The sequence below is a fragment of the Alligator sinensis genome, unplaced genomic scaffold (genome assembly GCF_000455745.1).
Source record: "Alligator sinensis unplaced genomic scaffold, ASM45574v1 scaffold151_1, whole genome shotgun sequence".
NCBI classification, from domain to species: Eukaryota; Metazoa; Chordata; order Crocodylia; family Alligatoridae; genus Alligator; species Alligator sinensis.
Window position 1 is genome coordinate 268,272 of NW_005842534.1, and position 19,545 is coordinate 287,816.

The 19,545-nt window shown below is 45.2% G+C and overlaps 1 protein-coding gene across 1 annotated transcript in view; it reads left to right on the plus strand.

Annotated features, from left to right (window-relative positions):
• The window catches only part of LOC102385859 (adhesion G protein-coupled receptor A3-like), a 529,567-nt gene that overhangs the window by 195,874 nt on the left and 314,148 nt on the right, over positions 1 to 19,545 (plus strand). The window lies entirely within an intron of this gene.

Consider the following 19,545-nt stretch of genomic DNA (forward strand, 5'->3'; position numbering starts at 1 on the left):
GGGGAAAAGAGGGAATTTGTTGAGGTTTAACTCCCCAAGGCGCCCCCGAGGGTTACAAGAAATAATGGCCACAAGCTAGCAGAGAGCAGATTTAGAGGTGGGGCTCTCCCCTAACCTGGGGGGCTTCAAGAGGAGGTTAGATAATCATCTAGCTGGGGTCATCTGAACCCAGCCCTCTTTCCTGCCTATGGAGGGGGTCGGACTCGATGATCTTTTGAGGTCCCTTCTGGCCCTAACATCTATGAATCTATAGGCACAAGAAAAATAAAGGTACAGAAAAGAGTCTAAGTATTGAAAGAGACTGCAGCTGTCAAGTTTCATATAAAAGAGAATACATTTGTTACAGAAAAATAATTGTCTTGTGCATTAAATAATATTTAATTATGGTCTAAAACATCAATCCATAGAAAGAGTTCTACACTGTATATTTACACAAGTCAGTGTACTCCTGCAGGAGTTAAGACAATAGTCTTTTTTAGGCTATACATTTGACAGTAAAACATAAACATCAAACTGCATTCTTGTATCTCTTGCATTTATAAACCTGCACCATATATTTTACCACCTTGTACTGGAGATGATGGGAATTTTTATAAAGATAAGCAGCTAGACAGAAGTCTTTGTATGAAATCCCATAAAGGAAATCTTTGAAAAAGCTTTCCCATCATAATCACGGCAATAGGGTAAATAGAGGATACAAAAGAGAAAGAATATGAAATAATAAAATATGTATTAAGCATCTTGTATGAAGGAAGAGCATACACTAGAAGTGTTCAAGCATGCTAGAAGCCCCCATCATAGAGAAAAATATTCCTCAGATGCACTCAGAAGCCATCATGATCGTCTCAGTAGGAAGTCTTACTATAGACAGAAATATCACATCACAAATCTCTGTGAGTAAAATGTTCTTTAATAGCTTTATTGACTGACAAGAAGTTTCTGGGATGCTGTTTGTGGGCACTGCTAATACTATCAAAGGAGAGAGGTGGGACCCACCTAAAATTATGGTAAAAGTTCGAAGTACAAAATTCAATATTAAGTCATTAGGAGCTGTGGGAAATTCTGAGGACTGTGAGTTTCACCCATTGGGTGGGGCCAAAGATATGATTGGTGAGATGACCTCACCAAAGGTATGATGACAGAAATTTGGCAAAATGGAATACAAAATGACAGTATTTTTTTGGATAGACTATATCGACTCTCTCTCCTAAAAGTGTTCTTCCTAGCCTGTATTATTAAGCATTTGAAAACTTACAATACCATTCTGATAAATATCTAGTACAGCGAATTCAGTATAAATAGGACAAATGGGTCCTACTGAAAACTTTCTGTGGAGACCAATGGAGTTTTAAAAGGATGTTAATTATTTTTTTCTAGTCTGTTAACTAATGAAAACTTTACAGTAAAACCTGTGAGTAGTATAGTGGAAATGAAGCAGTGGTTCTCAGAAAGGGATACCATAATTTGTAAAAGCACTCCTTACAACATTGCTGATATAGAATGTATAATATCGCACTAGCTTGTATTGCTGTTTACAATATCCACAGAGCACTTGACAAGGTTTTTAATGACTGCCAATAATCTGACACTACTTTTAATGTCTGCTGAGAGCTTCACATGATTTTATTTGCTGAGTGTTTTGCAATCTTTATAATGTCTGCCAAGTGTTTCATGGTGTTTATGGGGGTTTAGGTTGTAGCCGTGTTGGTCTAAAGACATAGGCAGACAAGGTTCCTTGGGTGAATTTGATATCTTTTATTAGACCAACCCAAATAGTTGGAGAAAAGTTATTAAGCAAGCTTTCAGGTTTAAAAACCCTTCGTCAGGCTCAGGAAGCATCTGCAGTTGGTGTGTGTCTTCCTGGATGGAATGAATAGTAAAGAAGCCAGAGGCTGGGCTGATATGCAAGAAATCCAGTCAGTGAATATGTAAATTGAGGTGTCCGGGGGTGAGAGACAGGCTGGGGTGGGGGAAGGGGACGTAGCAGGTAAAAGTGGAGAAGTACCTGGGGAGTCAGATGTCAGGCAGGTTACAGTGTGTCATAAATCCAAACTACAAAATTCACTTCATAAATCTACTGGATATAAAAAATCATGGACTCAACATAGACATTGGATTTATGGCACACTGGAGTTGTTTTGCATGCGCATATAATATGATGATATCGATTTGTAACTTGCTACCAACTAGATACTTAGAGAATGAATTATATTAGTAGTGCACATGATTGGAGTGGAGAGTTGGGATCATATCTTTTACGTGAAGAAGAAGAGCACTGTTGTAGCCATATAGATAACTACTGAACTTTGCTAATAGTAAAAACATTGGCTAGTTTGCAGTTAGATTGTACAGGGAAAATTGAGATTGTTGCAGGGCTGAGATTAAGTGATTAAAATGGTGTTTATAGTATCTGATGCAACTCATGGTGCTCACAAAATTGAAGAATTTCATTTTCAATAATTTAATTTGAGTTCAGCCTTAGTAAAAGAACTCTATACCATTTCCTACTGGTATTCAAATAATAAGACTATTTTTTTTTAATTAATCAGTTTTTAAACATAATTTAAAAACATTGATGACAGGATATTTTAAAAGCACATGTGTTTCTGCATGTGCACAACTTCCAGTATGTGTAGATGGTCTTCCTTCTAGATGCTGTGAGAGGTCATGAAGGATATGTAGCAGGACACTGGGACAACTCCCAGGCCCCCATGCTACAATCTTCCTAGGCACCCACGCTGACCTGGGAATCCTCATGGCTCAGAGGACTAGGAGCCAGACTCAGTCAGCACTGAGTCCCCCGTCCCCCCTTTCCCCTTCTATACCAGTCCTGGCTGCCTGGCATTGGCTGAAAGAATAGCTAATGGCACAGCCAACCCAGCCTAGCAGTTTTCTCTAACCCCTTCCTCACCAGGGACTATTCAGTCCATAGCATCATACACTGTCCCCCTCAAGACTCCTTTTGAGGTTCTCTTCCTGGATACCTCTTCCCCTCTCTGGAAAAAAATAAATTTTGAGATGGGCCTTTCCAACCTCGTGATGGATTTGGAAGGAGAAGGGTTGCAGGGCCAGGTACCAACACATTATTCAGGGATTCATTTCCTTCATGGTGTGTAACTAGTGGAGGGGTGACTGGTCTGTGATCGAGGCGATGGTCCCATCAAACAGGTAATATCAGAGAGCTTCCACTTTACATTTTACTGTCAGGGTTTCTTTCTTAATGATGGAGTAATTCTTCTCCCTTGGGAATAGCTTCCAACTGAAAAAGAGGATAGGTTGTTTCTCCCCATTCACCACTTGGGACAACACTGACCCTAAACCCACACTGCAAGCATCAGTCATAAGTATAAACTCCTTTGAAAAGTCTGGGTTGTACAGGACTGGTTCCTGGCAGGGGCAAGCCTTCAACATGCAGAATGCATGGGTGCATTCTCTGGTCCACTGTACCTTCTGAGAATGATTGCCCTTCAGAAGGTCTGTGAGGTGACTTGCAGCTGAAGAGAATGCCAGTATAAACTGTCTCTAGTGTCCAGTCAATCCTAGAAACCAGCTTACCTGGGTTTTTGTGTTCAGTGTTAGAAACTTCTGCAGGGCCTGGACCTTATCCACCAGTGGCCATATTTGACCATTCCCCAGAGTGTACCGTAGGTATAAGGATTCAGGCTTACCCACATGTCACTTGGCTGGGTTTGAAGTTAGACATTCTCAGAGTGACTGCAGCGCTGCAGCCACATGGTCCAGGTGCTCTGCCCGTGTCTGGCTGTAGACCACTATGTTGTCCCTATATTCTGCCATATGACCTGATGGGGCTATGGGACCCTGTTTATCAGCCTCTGGAACATGGCTGGGGCCCATGCAACCCACAGGGCATTGTCTGGAATTGGTATAAGCCAAAGGTGATAGCAAAGGCTGTCTTTTCCCTAGATTTCAACGTTAGCAGGATCTACCAATACCCTTTTGTCAGTTGGAGGGTCATAACGTATCGAGCAACTCCCAACCAGTCTGCTAGCTTGTCGACCTGCAGCATGTGGTATGTGTTGAATTTTGAGATTGCATTGAATCACTGTATGAATCCTCAATTACTGCAATGTTCAGCATTGTCTGCAGCTCCTGCCTCACACCCAACTGGGGTTGCTCTTCTCACATCTCCTATACGCAGTCTAGGATTCCCCATGCTTACCAGCTGTAGAGCAGCTTAAAGGGCTAAAACCCTGTTGATGTCTGGGACACTTCCTGGACTGCCAACAGAAGGGATTGGGACTACCTGGTCTCACTGGTGGGCCTCCATGTTTGTGAATTTTCTTAACATTTCCTTAAGGGTTCTATTAAACTGATCCACCAACCCATCAGTTTGCGGGTAGTAGATGGAAGTCTTTGCTGATTTAATATTTATTAGCTTATATAGCTACTTTATAGTCTGTGACATAAACTTGGGTCCCTCGTATGTAATGATTTCTCAGGGATCACCCACCCACATGAACACCTTCATGAGCTTGGTGGCTATGACTTTGGCTGTCATCGAGCAAATGGGTATGGCCTCAGGATAGGATATAGTATAGTTGACTATTATCATTATGTACTTGTAGGCAGCTGCACTCCATTCCAGGGATCCCACCATCCCCATCACAGTCCATTCAAAGGGAATGTACACTGATGGTAGAGGGACTGGTAGGGCTTACTGGGCTTTTTGTGGGGCGGTAAGCAGACAGTCCAGATAGGAGGTGAAAAAGTCTGGCACCCCATTGTGTCATATGGCTTCAACCAGCACCAACACCAGTCCCTCAGTCACTGGGCAATAAGGTGGGAACAGCTTCCAGGAGAGTAGCGTTCCTTGTGAAAGCACTAGTTGAAGGTCTCCTCTAAAATGTCATGGGCATTCAGTATTGCAGCTTTCGCTGCCTGGTAATCATGAGCCATCTTGGCACTGAGACACTTACAAGCTAGCTGGGCCATCCCCAACAGAGTCACTACCCATTTTTCTAGAGGCCACTGTGTGGCAGCCACCACCCTCTCAAATGTTTATGTATATGTCTCAGGGTCATCAGCCAGTCCCATCTTGGCCACCCAGATGGGAATGCTCTGGCTTGTGGTACCCAGCTCAGGTGACACTGTTGTTGATGGTGGTCACAATAAGGCTACAACAGCTGCTGCTAGTTTTGAATCTCTAGGCCCTTAATTAGTTGCTACTGTTAAACAGTTATCTCTTTTAGCAGTGTTTCCATCTCCATGGTGTGGGGAGAAGGGAGGGGAGATGGCATACCATCTGTGATCTGCTTTTCCTCTGCCCTGTCTGAACCCCCTTTGTAGCAGGGATTAGGATTGCTAAACTGCCCATATTCTGCACCAAAATGCAATGGGGCACTGTGGCAACTCCCCATTCCCCATGCTACAATCTACCCAGAAATACACATTGACCTGGGAATCCACATGGCTTATTCCTTAGAGGACATCTGACCAAAAGCCAGGTTAAGTCTGCACTGAGAGTCTCCCCTTCTCTAAGCCTACTTCCCCCCTTCCTGGAAGCCTGGCATTGGCTGCAAACTGGTCAACCCAGCCCAGCAGCCCTCTTTAACCCCTTCTTTGCCAGGGGCTAGCCAGTCCACACCATCCTAGGATCACAAAGTGACAGCATATGAATAGAAAGGAAGAATGGGGAAGGAAAGGAAGACGGGCAAAATCAATGGGAAAGTAGTCTGTTTCAATCATTTGAAAGCAAAATATCAGATTTACTTCAATGTCATGTTTGAAAAAATATGCAAAAATATTATAAAATTAAAAATAAATATAAATGCTTCTGTTTGTCCAAACAAAGTTTGACTGGCCTCATCTGAATTTTATTTGATTATCAGTTTTCAACCATTTGATATTTTGGGGAAGTCACTTATCCTCAATATGAATGTATTTCCCCTTCTTTAAAATGAAGAGAATATATACAAATCTCTTGTATAGAGCACTTTGGGATCTATGGATGAAAAATTACATTTGAGATGTACTTGTAGACTGAATAAATTCTGAGATGCATAAGCTTTCATGATCAAGAGCTCACTTCAGTAGCTGCTAGCAGCTCTCAAAAGTATCTAGCATCTGATGCTAACAACTGATGAAGCAAGCTTTTGCTCACAAAACTTATGCATCTCTGATACCTCTACCCAACCTTCTGCCTGACATCTGAATAACACAGTTAACTACCTTTCTCTGCTTATTAAAGACAAGTGTTGTAGGCAAGAAAAGTGGAATTATTTGCTTTCCAGTTGGCGACAGGAAAAAAATGTGGAACCTCTAACTCTCCTAGGATGGAGAGCTGTTTCCCACATATCTCTATTGCAGAGACACATCAGAAAGAAAATATCAGTTTTATATAGGATGTTGGGATGGAGCTGTAGTTGTGCAATATAGGTCTTTATAAACCAAATCCAGATACATAGTCAAAAGATATTGTTCTATATTTTTACTTGTTTGTTCTATATTTTGTTCTAGATATGTTTGTTCTATATTTTTGTTATTTTATACATTAATTTTGCTCTATATTTTCATATAGCGATTAATTAAAATAAGACACTGAAAGTGGTGGCTGGAGTGTGCTATAGAAATAACTTCTGAGTAAATTATTCCTATGTGGAGTAGGTTTGTCACTTCATTTGAATAGCGCACACAGTTTCTAAGTAGAAGAAGAGGTAGATTCAGCTGTTCTTATCTTTTCTGACGTTCATCTTTTTTTTGTTGTCTCTTAGAATGTCTCAATTAATTCAGTCTACTGGAGAGTGCTAATTAACATACTCCAGCAGCCTCAGTGTCACATGCATTCAGCATCCCCAGCTTCAAAATGGTGGTGAGATTTAGTTAAAGTCCCCTGCCACTATTTTGAAATGTGGGACACTGAGTAAATGAGATGCTGTGAGTGCTTTAGAGTGACTCCTGAGAACCACTCTAATTAAAGTGCCCCCCATCCCAGAGCATGTGTAAAGATGCCCAAAGTGACTCCAACAACAAGTGCTGCCAGGTTGACAACCACAGAGTATATTGTGAACATAATGTACATATATGCATGCTTTGCCATTAACACGTTCAGCAAAAGTACTCTTAGATTCTCATGTGCACATTCAGCACATTCACATATCTTATATCTCACAATTTGCTCAGCTGATAAGGAAAAGGATGAAGTAGTCAATGCTTTTTTTAACCTCGATATTCTTAAGCCAGGTCAGCTCCCAGGCTACTGCACTGGACAGCATAGTTTGAGGAGAAGGTAAGCAGCCTTCAGGGGTAAAAGAACAGGTGAGGGACTATTTAGAAAAGGTGGATGTGTACAAGTCCATGGAGCCACATGCAATGTATCTGAGGGTGCTGAGGGAGTTGGCTGATATGATTGCAGAGCTGCTGGCCATTATCTTTGAAAACTCATGGCAATCGGGGGAGGTCCTGGACGATTGGAAAAGGGCAAATCTGGGGTCCATCTTTAAGAAAAGGAAGAAGGAGGATCCAGGGAACTACAGACTGGTCAACCTCATGTGAGTTCCCAGTGGAACAGGTCCTAAAAGAATCCATTTCTAAGCACTTGGAGGAGAAAATGGTTAGGAACAGTCAGCATGGATTCACCATGGACAAGTCAACCTGACTGCCTTCTATGATGAGATGACTGGCTCTGTGGATGCAGGGAAAGCAGCAGACATAATATACCTTGACTTTAGCAAGGCTTTTGATATGGTCTCCACAGCATTCTTGCAAACAAGCTGAGGAAGTATGGGTTGGATGAATGGACTGTAAGGTGAATAGAAAGCAATCTGGATTGTTGGGCTCAATTAATCAATGGCTTGATGTCTAGCTGGCAGCCAGTGTCAAGTGGAGTGCCCAAAGGGTTGGTCCCGGGGCTGGTTTTGTTCAATATCTTAATTAACGATCTGGAAGATGGGATGGATTACACCATCTGGTATAGTAGATACTCTGGAGCAGGGGTGGCCAACCTGCAGCTCTGGAACCACATGTGGCTCTTCAGAAGTTAATATGCGTCTCCTTGAATCTTCGCACAAGCACACAGTGACCAGCTTCCAAATGGAAGCTCCCAAATGGAAGCTGGTCATTGTGTGCTTGTGCAAAGATTCAAGAAGATGCATATTAACTTCTGAAGAGCCACAGGTTCACCACCCTGCTCTGGAGGGTAGGGCTAGGATTCAGAATGACCTAGGCAAATTGGAGGATTGAGCAAAAGGAAATCTCATGAGGTTCAACAAAGACAAGTGCAAAGTCCTTCACTTAGGATGAAAGAATCTCATGTACCACTACAGCAGGGGTATCCAACCTTTTTGAATGTGGGGCTGGATCATGAACTTTTTATCTTCCAGTGGGCCAGCGAGCCATATTCAAAGACCTCAGAGGAAGTGGTATCACATCAGGAAGTGATGTCACATGACCTTTGACACCAATGAAGTTGCAGGAAGTGACAATGAAATGGGTCTGGAAATGTGGTTTAAAATCCAAAATAAAAAAAATATAAAAGCAACAATGAAATAATACCAAACACTTGACTAAAATAAACACTTTCACTTCTACTCACTTCTTAATGAATGAAAGACGCATAATGCAGGCTTGCCCTGGGACACCTGGGTGTACAGCACCAGGTAGAGGAAGCCGTGGAGGAGCAGCCGACTGTTGGCCTCCAGCAGCAGCAGCAGCAGCAGCAGCAAGGAGGAGGAGGAGGAGAAGGAGGAGCAGTAGCGCCTCAGGATGCTGCCCAGCTCCATTGGGGACAAAGGGGCGGGGGGGGGTGCCTTGGCCCAGGCCCTGGGACCCGCCTGGTGCAAGCTCACCCACCCCGGCCTCTGTGGCTGGGGTCAGGGGAGCTGAGACTGTTGGCCTCCAGCAGCAGCAGCAGCAGCAGCAGCAAGGAGGAGGAGGAGGAGAAGGAGGAGCAGTAGCGCCTCAGGATGCTGCCCAGCTCCATTGGGGACAAAGGGGCGGGGGGGGGTGCCTTGGCCCAGGCCCTGGGACCCGCCTGGTGCAAGCTCACCCACCCCGGCCTCTGTGGCTGGGGTCAGGGGAGCTGAGAGAGGGACCCTGCTCCCCCTGGGGAGAGGGTCAGCAGTCACCAGGCAGCCAACTGCCTCATAGTCTGTGTTCACTGGTCACCTGCTGAGGGGCTGGGGGAGGGACAAGGGGTGGGAATGCAAGTAAACAGCGTTTACTTTCATTTCCCATCGCAGCACCTTGGGCCTCAAAAAATGGCTTGGCGGGCCGCATGTTGGACAAGCCAGTGCTACAGCCTGGGGACTGACTGGCTAAGCAGCAATTTTGCAAAAAAGAACCAGGACGTTACAGGTTACAGGACAATAAGCTGAATATGAGTCATCAGTGTGTCCTTGTTGCCATGAAGACTAACAGAATACTGGGCTTTATTAGTAGAAGCATTTCCATTAGATTGAGGGAAGTAATTATCCCACTCTATTCTGCACTGGTGAGGCCACATCTGTAGTACTGTGTCCAGTTTTGGGCTCCCCACTATAGAAAGATTGTGGACAAGTTGGAAAGAGTCCAGTGTAGAGCAATGAAAATGGTTATGAGGCTGGGGCACATGACGTATGAGGAGAGGCTGATGGAACCAAGTTTTTTAGTTTGCAGAAGAGAAGACTGAGAGGGGATTTCATAGAAGCCTTTAACTACCTGAAGGGTGGTTCCAAAGAGGATGGAGCTAGACTGTTCTCAGTAGTGACAGAACAAGGAACAATGGTCTCAAGTTGCAACAAGGAAGGTTTAAGTTGGATATTAGGAAAAACTTCCTCACCAGGCGGGTGGTGAGGCACTGGAACAAGTTACCTAGAGAGGTGTTGGCCTCTCTGTCCTTGGAAGTTTTTAAGGCCTGGCTGGACAGAGCCCTGGTGGCAACGATCTAGTTCAGGGTGGTTCTGCTTTGAGCAGGGGGTTGGACTAGATGACCTCCTGAGGTCACTTTCAACCCTAATTTTCTATGATTCTGTGATTCATCCTGCCTTTTGAAATGACAGTGATATAATGCACAGGTCAGATGTCCCTAAGGTGGCTTATGCTTCTTTTCTCGGTAACATTGATCAGCTTGACTGCTGATTGACTGTTTCTCTGAGGATGTGCTTCTCTGACTACCATGGCAGGTTCATGTTTATATTTCCTTCCTGGGTAGTGGTACCCCTTCCTTGAACACCTGAGGAGGTAGCCTTCCTTCATCCATGTTGGATTCAGATATCTCTTTAGTAGGTTGTTCAATTGTGTTAGCTCCTAGCAGGTCAGCATTGTTACTTCCTTATGTAGCATTACTAGTTGTTGCTCTAGGTTGTAGTGGCTAGCAGCAAATGGAGCTCCTTTGACCATTGTTTTTTAATCCCTTTGTTCCCTGACCATTTCTGAATGAGGACTGGACTGCAAAAAGTCCTGTTTTTCAGTTCATTGGTGGAAATCCAAGTCAATTATTTGTCCTCATGATTGTGCTGGCTGTGCCTAGAGGTGGGGCAGTGCACATCCAGGAGGAGCAGGGGTCCGAGCCAGCTAGGGAGGGAAGTGGGGGATCCCAGGGGCAGGTCAATCTTCACCTGTGCAAGGAGCTGTGGCTGCAGTGCATGTAGGGGCATAGCAAAAGCTGAGGCACGACTGTGTGCCTGAGCTCCCTGGGGTGAGTGTGTGGGGGTGGGCCCAGGCCCTGGGGATAGCTGAGCTGCCAGGGATGTTCATCTGCACACACACCCCTTTGTGCTGCCTTGGCACAAGGTGTAATGGCTTTGAGAGTAGACAGGTAATATAATGCATTTATATTTACTGGAATTCTGGTGGGACTGGGAGGAGACTCTTGTCACTGTCTTCACACCCACAAAATAGCCCAGCGAATCCCTGGGTTGTCCTGCTGCACAGGGAGGGGAGTTTCATACAGAGGGGCCTCCCAGCTCCTGGGTGGCTGGGCCAGTTCATTAAGCCATTATTTCTCCTGCAGGACAGGCAAACCTGTCTGTCTCCTGGGGAAGGAAGGGAACATCCTGATGGGCAGCTGGCTCCACTGCCACAGGTATCCAATACCCACTAACCACACTCAGCCCAGCTCTGACCAGACTGTGGCCAGGGCAGATTCCCAGGTGCCCAGTATCTGTGCTGAATGTTGATGGGGGGAGGTGAGGTCCCTGTGCAGTGTACTCCCATGGCTCTGATGATGACAGTTTGGAGAAATGAAAGGAATAGGCTTGGAATAGACAGTGTGAAAGCAGAGTTCCAGATATGCATAAATTTAACTGGGGAATGTAAGGTCACTCAAAGACTGAGTTTTGTCCAAGACACAACAGACATTCTACAAAGATTTAAAAATGCAGACCAGTTTCCCAGCAATATCGTCCTATCCACCATGGATGTTATCTGCTTATATACTAACATCCCACACCAAGATGGCATCAAGATTACAACTCAGAGTACAGACTGAAAGATGTTACTGAACTTGTTCACTTCATCCTCACACACAACTTCAGTTTCAGTAACCAACACTTCTTCCAGACCAGGGGCACAGCTGTGGGCACCAAAATGTCCCTACAATGTGCCAGCCTTTTTATGGCCTGCCTGGAAGTAGAATTCTTCAAGAACAACACCATCAAACCCGTGCTATACCTGAGATGTATAGAGGGCATCTTCATCATTTGGACCAACAATCTGTAGTCCTGATTGGTTTCCATCACAAATTCAATAGCCATCACCCCTCCATCAGATTATCTGTCAAATACTCCAGCACCAACATTTCTTTTTTAGACGCTATAATCAATATCCAGAATTGTAAAATACAAACCACCATGTACAAGAAACCCATGGGCCAATATACATATCTACACAGAACCAGCAATCACACTAAACACACCAAGAAAGCTGTAATATACAGCCAAGGCCTTCAATACCACTGAATTTGCACCGAGGAGAATACCAACGATTGTCATCTCGCAAATCTCAAAAGGGCTTTCACCCAACAAGGACACTCATCCAGAGAGCTAGATCATACTTTTGAAAGAGCCACCCAGATACGACGTGAACAATTGCTGTAGTACAAAAAGAAAATCCCCATGAATCACACACCATTGGTTATGACATATCACCCTTCCCTGGAACCTGTACAGAAAATCCTCAAACAATTGCAACACGTACGAGAAGAAGACAACATTCTTAAAGAGATCTTTCCAGAACCACCCACCCTAGCCTTTAAACAAGCACCAGACCTTGCTAACCTCATCACCAGAAGCAAGCTTCCTATGGCCCAAAGCACTCCAAATGGATCCTGACGATACTGGGACAAAAATGTAAAAACTGCCAACACATCTCCACCAGTCCCACAATAACTACACCCCACAACAGACCCATCAGCATTCCTGGATCTTACAGCTGCACCTCCAGAAATGTAATATATCTCATCCAGTGCACCAAATGCCCAGGATGGAAAATATGTAGGAGAAACCAGACAACTGCATACCAGAATGAATGTACACCGCAAATCTATCAAAGACAAAAATACTCAATTACCTGTGGGTGCACACTTTTCAGAAGACAACCACTCTCTCTCCAATCTTTCAATTCTAATCCTCAAAGAAAATTTACAAAACACCTTTCATAGATGAGCCTATTAACTTTACTGCACTTCATAAATTTACTGGATACAAAAATCATGGACTAAATATAGACATTGGATTTATGGCACATTATAACCTGCCTGACATCTGATAACCCTAGGTAACCTGTCTGCATTTCACCAGCTACATTCTTCTATCACCAGTTCAACATTCTTGCCGCCCTGCCCTAAACCTGTCTCATAGATTTTTGTCTCCCATCCCTCTGATCCTTACTATCACACATTTACATTTTCACAGGTCTGCATTTTGTATATTGGCTTCCATTCTACCCAGGAGAGCACACAGTTCACCAGCAGACTCTCTCTATGCCTGAAGAAGGGTGTTTGTGCCCAAAAGATTGCAAAGAACAATTTTTCGAACGATTTACTTGGTCTAATAAAAGATATCACATCTACCCAAAGAACCTTGTCTGCCTATGTTCTTAGACCAACATGGCTACAACCAACAACCCTAAATAAAAGAGCATTAATATTTTATCATAACAGTCAGCAATAAGGCCATTTATTGCCATTTTCCGGGTCTTTTTGTGGTGGCCCTGCCCCTTGCTGCTGATTGATCAAGAGGCTTGGTGATCCCACCCCTCACTGCTGATTGGCTGAGGTGGCAGTGACCCCACCCCTCACTGATGACTGGCTGAAGGGATGGTGGTCCCGCCCCTCACCAAGGGGATGTCCTGTTTCTGGGGATGCATCAGTGGCCACCCTAGGCTCCAAGCATTGCTTCTGTGCTCTGTTTGGCAGTCGCTCTTGTATCTTGTGGTTGCTCAGTGTGGCATCAACAAACAATATTAGGTGCTACTTGCACTGCATAGAACAAAGGACCTGTTTGTGCACTCACTGATATGCTAGTAGGAAGCAGACAATCTTCTGCTGTACTGGTCCTGCCTCTGCTTTCATTGACAGCAAGGCATCTTTGAAAGCAGAAGCATAACAAACAGGGTTTGTGCCCTAAGCAAACCCTGTGGGAGAGTGTGGGGAGGGCACACAATTCTGACAGTGTGGGGAGGTAGCAGAGCAGTCTTACCAATGCTGGGAATTCTTAAACAGTCCCTGGCTGAGCTGCTGGTGCTGCTGCCACCACTACACACTCTTCCTGCCCTGACTGTTGTTCTTAATGTAGCAGCAGTGGCCACAGGAGCCACTGCCACCATGGACTGTGTTGGAGCTCCTGGCATGCATAAGCTGAGGATCTGCTCTTGCTGCTGGGATACAGATTCTGTGAGGGGTGTTTTCTGCATCCTTCAAACTTGGCATCCCAGGCAGGTGCCCCCTTGCCCACCCCTGTTTACATTACTGATGGAAAGACTGTACAAGTTGTTCAAGAAGTCCATTTGCAGCCAGGTGAGATGGTGCAGTGATGATATGCTGGATGCCATTTTGCTTCATGAGTCCTTGAAACTCTATCTGAATTGAATTATGGGCCAGTGTCAGTTGCAACTTGTTCTAACAATCCTGTCTTTGCAAAAAGCCTTCATCATTTTTCTACTGTCTGGGCTGTTGTAATGGTTTTCATATGCAAACTGTTGGCACTGGATTTACAAACAAGATACCTTGTTCCAGGTGGACCCAAAACTCTCAGACTGACCACAACTTCTCCATTTGATAATAGGATACACAGTGACAGCAGATAAGAATAATGCAAACAATTCTAAAGCTACCAGTCCCCGGCTTCACAGAGTCAAGGTATGTCTGGCCGGTACATGAGCTTATCTCTGAAGTTCTCTCTTGAATGTCAGATGTCATCAACCTAGAGATTGGAAGCCAAAGCCCACCTCCCCCCAGTGGGTTGGGTGAGAAGGGCTGGTGGTGTGCCCTCTGTCTATGGTGGCCTTGGGTTCCCCTCTCAGGGACCCTTTGCTGCTCTGAAATCCCTCCTTTTGTATCTTTTTCCTTCTGTGATGATTTTCATCTTTGGGCATGGTTGATTGGTCTTCTTGTAGTTGTCATACTGTCCACATTCTGTCCTGTCAGCATATTCCTTTGTTTCACAAACCCATCACATGCACACATCCTAATTTGGTTCTTTCCAGTGTCCTCCTAAATTGGTCCATTTACCTAAACCAGAAATCCCAAGGACTCTTCAGCTGGGCACTATGACCTGTCCAATGCGGCAGAGTCCCTTATCTCTGTTATGGAACAGTGTGGTACATATCTTCAATTTCCCAGCTTGTGTATCTGCTTGTTGCTTGCCTGTGTGTTTGCCTGTGTCAGAACAGTGGGCCTTGAGGAAACTGTCACAAACAGGCTTTTAGAAATCAATTAATCCTTGCTGTTGCCCTGTACCATTGTTCTAATGCATATCTACTTTACCTACAAGCCAGTTCCCCAAATCAAACCTCTAAATAGCATTTTATAGCCATCAGAAACCTTCTAGCCATATGGAACAGGCTCCTACCACCACTAGATAAATGATTCCTAAAAATGGTCCTGCAAAAATCAATGTGAAATTGTTTCCAGGAAATGGATGGCCAGGGATATAATGGTGCCAATTTGAGCATATTTTGTACTTTTTGAGAGTCCATACATTCCTTACCAAGTTGTTCTATTTTTTGGTCAAAACCTGGTCACTATACAAAACTTTTGGCTAATGCATTCGTTTTTGGAACTGTTAGGAGGACTATGTGCAGCTCTTCCAAAACTCTTGTATACAGTTTGTTGGGTGCAACAACACAAATCCCGCACACGATACATCCTTGATGTAGAGTAAGTTAATCTTTGCACCCATAAACAGGTGCTCAATCAGGATTGTCCGTATATTTCCAACCTTTCAAGGTGGCTTCATAAACCTGTGGCAGTGTGGGATCTTTCTTGGTTCCTTGCCCAATCATACTAGGGCATACTCCAGCTGAAATAAGTTAACAATTTCAGTAGATTCTCTTTCTACTATGGAGGGCATTTTCACAGGAAGATGTGTCCAACAGCATTTCCATGTGCCTTTGTTCTTTTATATCAAACTTCATAAATGTGACTGGCTAAAAGAAGGTCCCAGCATTGCATATATGTGCATGTATCTCATTCACTCCTTTCTTAGGTGGGAAAATAGAGACTAAGGGTTGGTGATCTATGAACAATGTAAACTTTCTCCAATATAGGTATTAGTTAAATTTCTTCGCTGCCCATACCAGACTTAAAGCTTCTTTGTCTATCTATACATAATTCCATTTTAAGGGTTTTTCCAGCAACCCAGGATATCAGCCAAATAGCTGATTTATCTCCCCCGTTCACATGATATAGATCCAAATTAGCTACTCTACTCTTGCTGTCCATGTCTGTATTGCCCCTGCCTATTACATATACCTCATTAGTCCCTTTTCTATACCTTACTTTCTATGTCTTTATGAGGGCATCATTAAGTCCATCTTTATAATTGCAATATTTGGACAATTTCTTCAGCTCTTTCACAAAAAGGGAAATAGGTTCACCTTCAACCTGATTCCTCTTATGGAACCTGAACCTTTCTGCCACTTGGGTGCCAGATCCAACACTTGGATAGTGTCACAGGGAGAGAAAAAACAGGGAGATTCCTGGGGCCACTAGGGGAACCCCAGGGCCAGGAGCCAGGGGTGGAACGGAAAAAAAGGGAAACTTACTGACCGCAGGAGCGGAGGAGGAGCAAGGACTGCAGGGAAAGCCTGCATGGGGCGCTGATCATGCCTTATGGCACCTGCGGCCGGCAGATGATGTCACTCACAACCATGTGTGCCGGGAGAAAGCCTCGCTGGTGGTGTCAGCTGGGGGCACGAGACGCCGGGAGCGACTGCGTGCATAGACTGCGAGGGAGCAGCGGAGCCCGGCACGAGAGCCAGTGGCTGTAACAAGGGCTATACCTGCAGACAAGCCAGGAGGTGAGGCAGAAGGAGACCCCAGGGCGTGGGGAGGTCAACGGACCTGGGAAGACCCAGAGGGAGGACTGCTGCTTTGGCAAGATCCCGAGAGAGGGTTGCGGTTCGGAGAAAACCCAGAGAGAGGGTTGCAGCTTGGGGAGGACCCAGAGAGAGGGCTGCGGGTTGGAGAAAACCCAGAGAGAGGGCAGCAGCAGGGCAGAGACCCAGAGAAAGGGCAGCCGCAAGGCAGGGACCCAGAGAGATGGCAACTCCGTAGTGAAGACCCAGAGAGAGGGCGACGGTTCTGCAGAGACCCGGAGAGGGGGTCGCTGCTCTCAAGAGATCCAGAGAGAGGGTCACGCTGGTGGGATACTGAAGAAGGAGTAGCGTTCAACCAGGATAGGTGGAGTGGGGGCATAGAGCTGGACCCCGTGGAGGCGGCTCAGTCAACAAGTAGAGGTGTAGAGGGGTTAGCTGTATTCCCTGAGGAAGCCCAACAGGAACAAGGTTATGCCTCTCTTGATATTTATTAAGTTTCTAAGCTGAGTTGTGAAAGGTGTTTCGTTTGTCTTCCCCGTATTAGAAGGGGCTGAGGTGGTATGTAGATAGACCGAGGGAGTGAGAGCCAGCTGCGTTGTTAAGAATTTAAGGACGCGTACGGTCCATCAAGGAAGTGACCAGAACTCGCCGGGCTGGGAAAAGGGCAAGGTGTAGGGGAGGAGGAGCCTCGCAGAAGACATCAACGAAGCAGGTGACCGACGAGGGTGACCGCGTTGTACGGAGCCCCACCCACTGGAAGATTCAAAGTCGTGGCAGGTGAGAAGGGGCAACCTGCAATGCATGTGAAGATCTCCCGTAAGGCCACCTGCAACAGCAAGGCGAGTACCGGCAAGCACTCGGAGCAAGGAAGCCCGAGGTAAGATGTACGAGACCCAGCGGGTACAGATAGTTTACACTATTTCTTTAAATGCATTGTTTGCTGGTTTTTCTGGGGTGAGCAGTCTATGCAGTAATTTTTTTTTTCCTCCCATCAAACTCAATAGCATGGTTATGTGTTTTTGTGAAGGAATCTTGGTTACTTCAAAAATACGTCCCAGCTTCTCTATGTACATGGGCCAGTCTTCAACAATACTATTACAAGGTCAAATATAGGTAACCATTGTGATCCTAAAAGACTTCAAGTATTCACAGTCAAAGCAGATTCATCTTGTTCCTTTAATACATGCCCCACTTGTGGGATCCCCTTCTCATTGCCAGTGCCAGTTGTTACGTTTGCCCAAGGGAATTCTGGAATAAAATGATTCCAGCCACAAGCACGGGAAAGACCTCTTGCAGGCTGGCAAGCACAGCATATCTGTGAACTTAAAGCTGCACCATTAAAAGCATGAACATTAAAAGATTCAACAAAAAGTATCTTTAAATTCTCAAGTGCATATTCAGCACATTCACATATCTCACAGAGTCCAGAGCCAAAAAATTAACTAGTACTTCCTAAAGGGAAATAGATTATTACCACAAAGTCAAAAGGCCATCCCAGAGAGATATTTTTAAATATGACAAGTCACTTCTCCTCTTGATTATATGTTTGTTATAATACAAACATCATTGTATATTCTACAACAACTCTAATTGTATCTTATATATAAAACTGCTCCTTTATTTAGTGAGCGCTCCACTAAATAATGAAAAATATGAATCAATGTTAGGAAGCTGTTAAATTAACTACAGCAAATCTGCAAAGGTGTTGACAACAACAAAAAAAAGGAATTTAAAATGTTTATTGTCTCCCTTTCTAGTGCACAGCAATATGCTTAATAGTATGGACTGAATGGTTAAGTTTAGCAACAATTATGTTCCTTAACATCTTGTTACATACTCTTAGGTCATGAGCAGGCACTCATTTCTACCAGTAGAAATTACTGAGAAATTTCCATTAGTAGAAAACTTTCCAGAGAAGGAGCATGCAGTCATCTAGCCTGTAACTGCCCCCTCTGTCCTGCTCTCCACATCTTCCCAAAATGGGAAGGGAAATGGATGGGAAGCAGCCTCCTCCACTTTGCTCCAGGTCCCTGGACTAGAGGGGATGGGAGCAGCAATGCAAAGATTCCAGGCCCTTCCCCAAGCTGTGCAGTCCCTGTTTTGGGGAAGAGGCAGAAAGCAGTGGTGGCTGTTCCCTTCCCTGCCTGAACTAGTCTGGGAAAGGCTGGGAGCAGGGGAGCAAAATCCCCAATCTGTTCTCCAGATGGCCAGGGAGCAGTGAGTGCCTGCTCATCTGCTTTGCTCCCAGTCTCAGATAGCAGAGGGAACAGTCAGGGAAAGCTCTGTGTCTGCTTTGCACTCTGGAGTGAAAAGCAGGAAGGGGACAGCCCAACTCCCTGGATTTGGCTTCCAGGCAAGTGGACCTGAGCAGACTGAGCTCCATGGCAAAGTCCCTGCCCTCTGCACACACCTGGCATTCCAGTGTGAGAAGTGGGGTCAGTGGTTTGGCCCACTATCCTGGCAGTGAGCTTCCCCAAGCCTGGTTCCTGGCCTGCTGGCTTCCCCTTGCCACCTGCATTGCCTAACTGTGAAGTACAGGTGATGATTTGAAAGTTGATGAGGCCAGGAACTGGGCTTTAGGAAGCTCTCCCCAGGATAGCAAGCCAAAGTACCCGCCCCATTCCTCACACTAGTTTCCCAAGGGAGGCTTTCCCCGAGCCTGAGCCCAGCCTGACTGGATTTCAGATCATTGCTCCTGCTACCCAGATGGGTGGTTGCAGGGGCAAAGCAAAGCCAGAAGAAGTCAACAAAGCCTCCCACTTCTGCAAACTGGGAAGTGCCCAGTTTAGGAAAAAAGCAAAGGGCAATGGCTGATGCTTCTCCTCCTCACAAACTGGGAGGGAGAGGAGCAATGGGACCAAGTCCCCAGCCTGCTTCCCACTCTAGCAGCTCCAGTGTGAGAAGTGGGCAGAGGACTTGTAGTGCTGCTGCCCCTTATTATGTCCTTGTGTCTGAATGGAGGGAGCAGCCATGCCAATCCCTCCTGCCTACTTGTCACACCACAGATCCAAATGGATGAGGAACTGTTGAAGAGCAGCTAGCAGCTGCTTACCCTCTCCTTTCCCAGTCTAT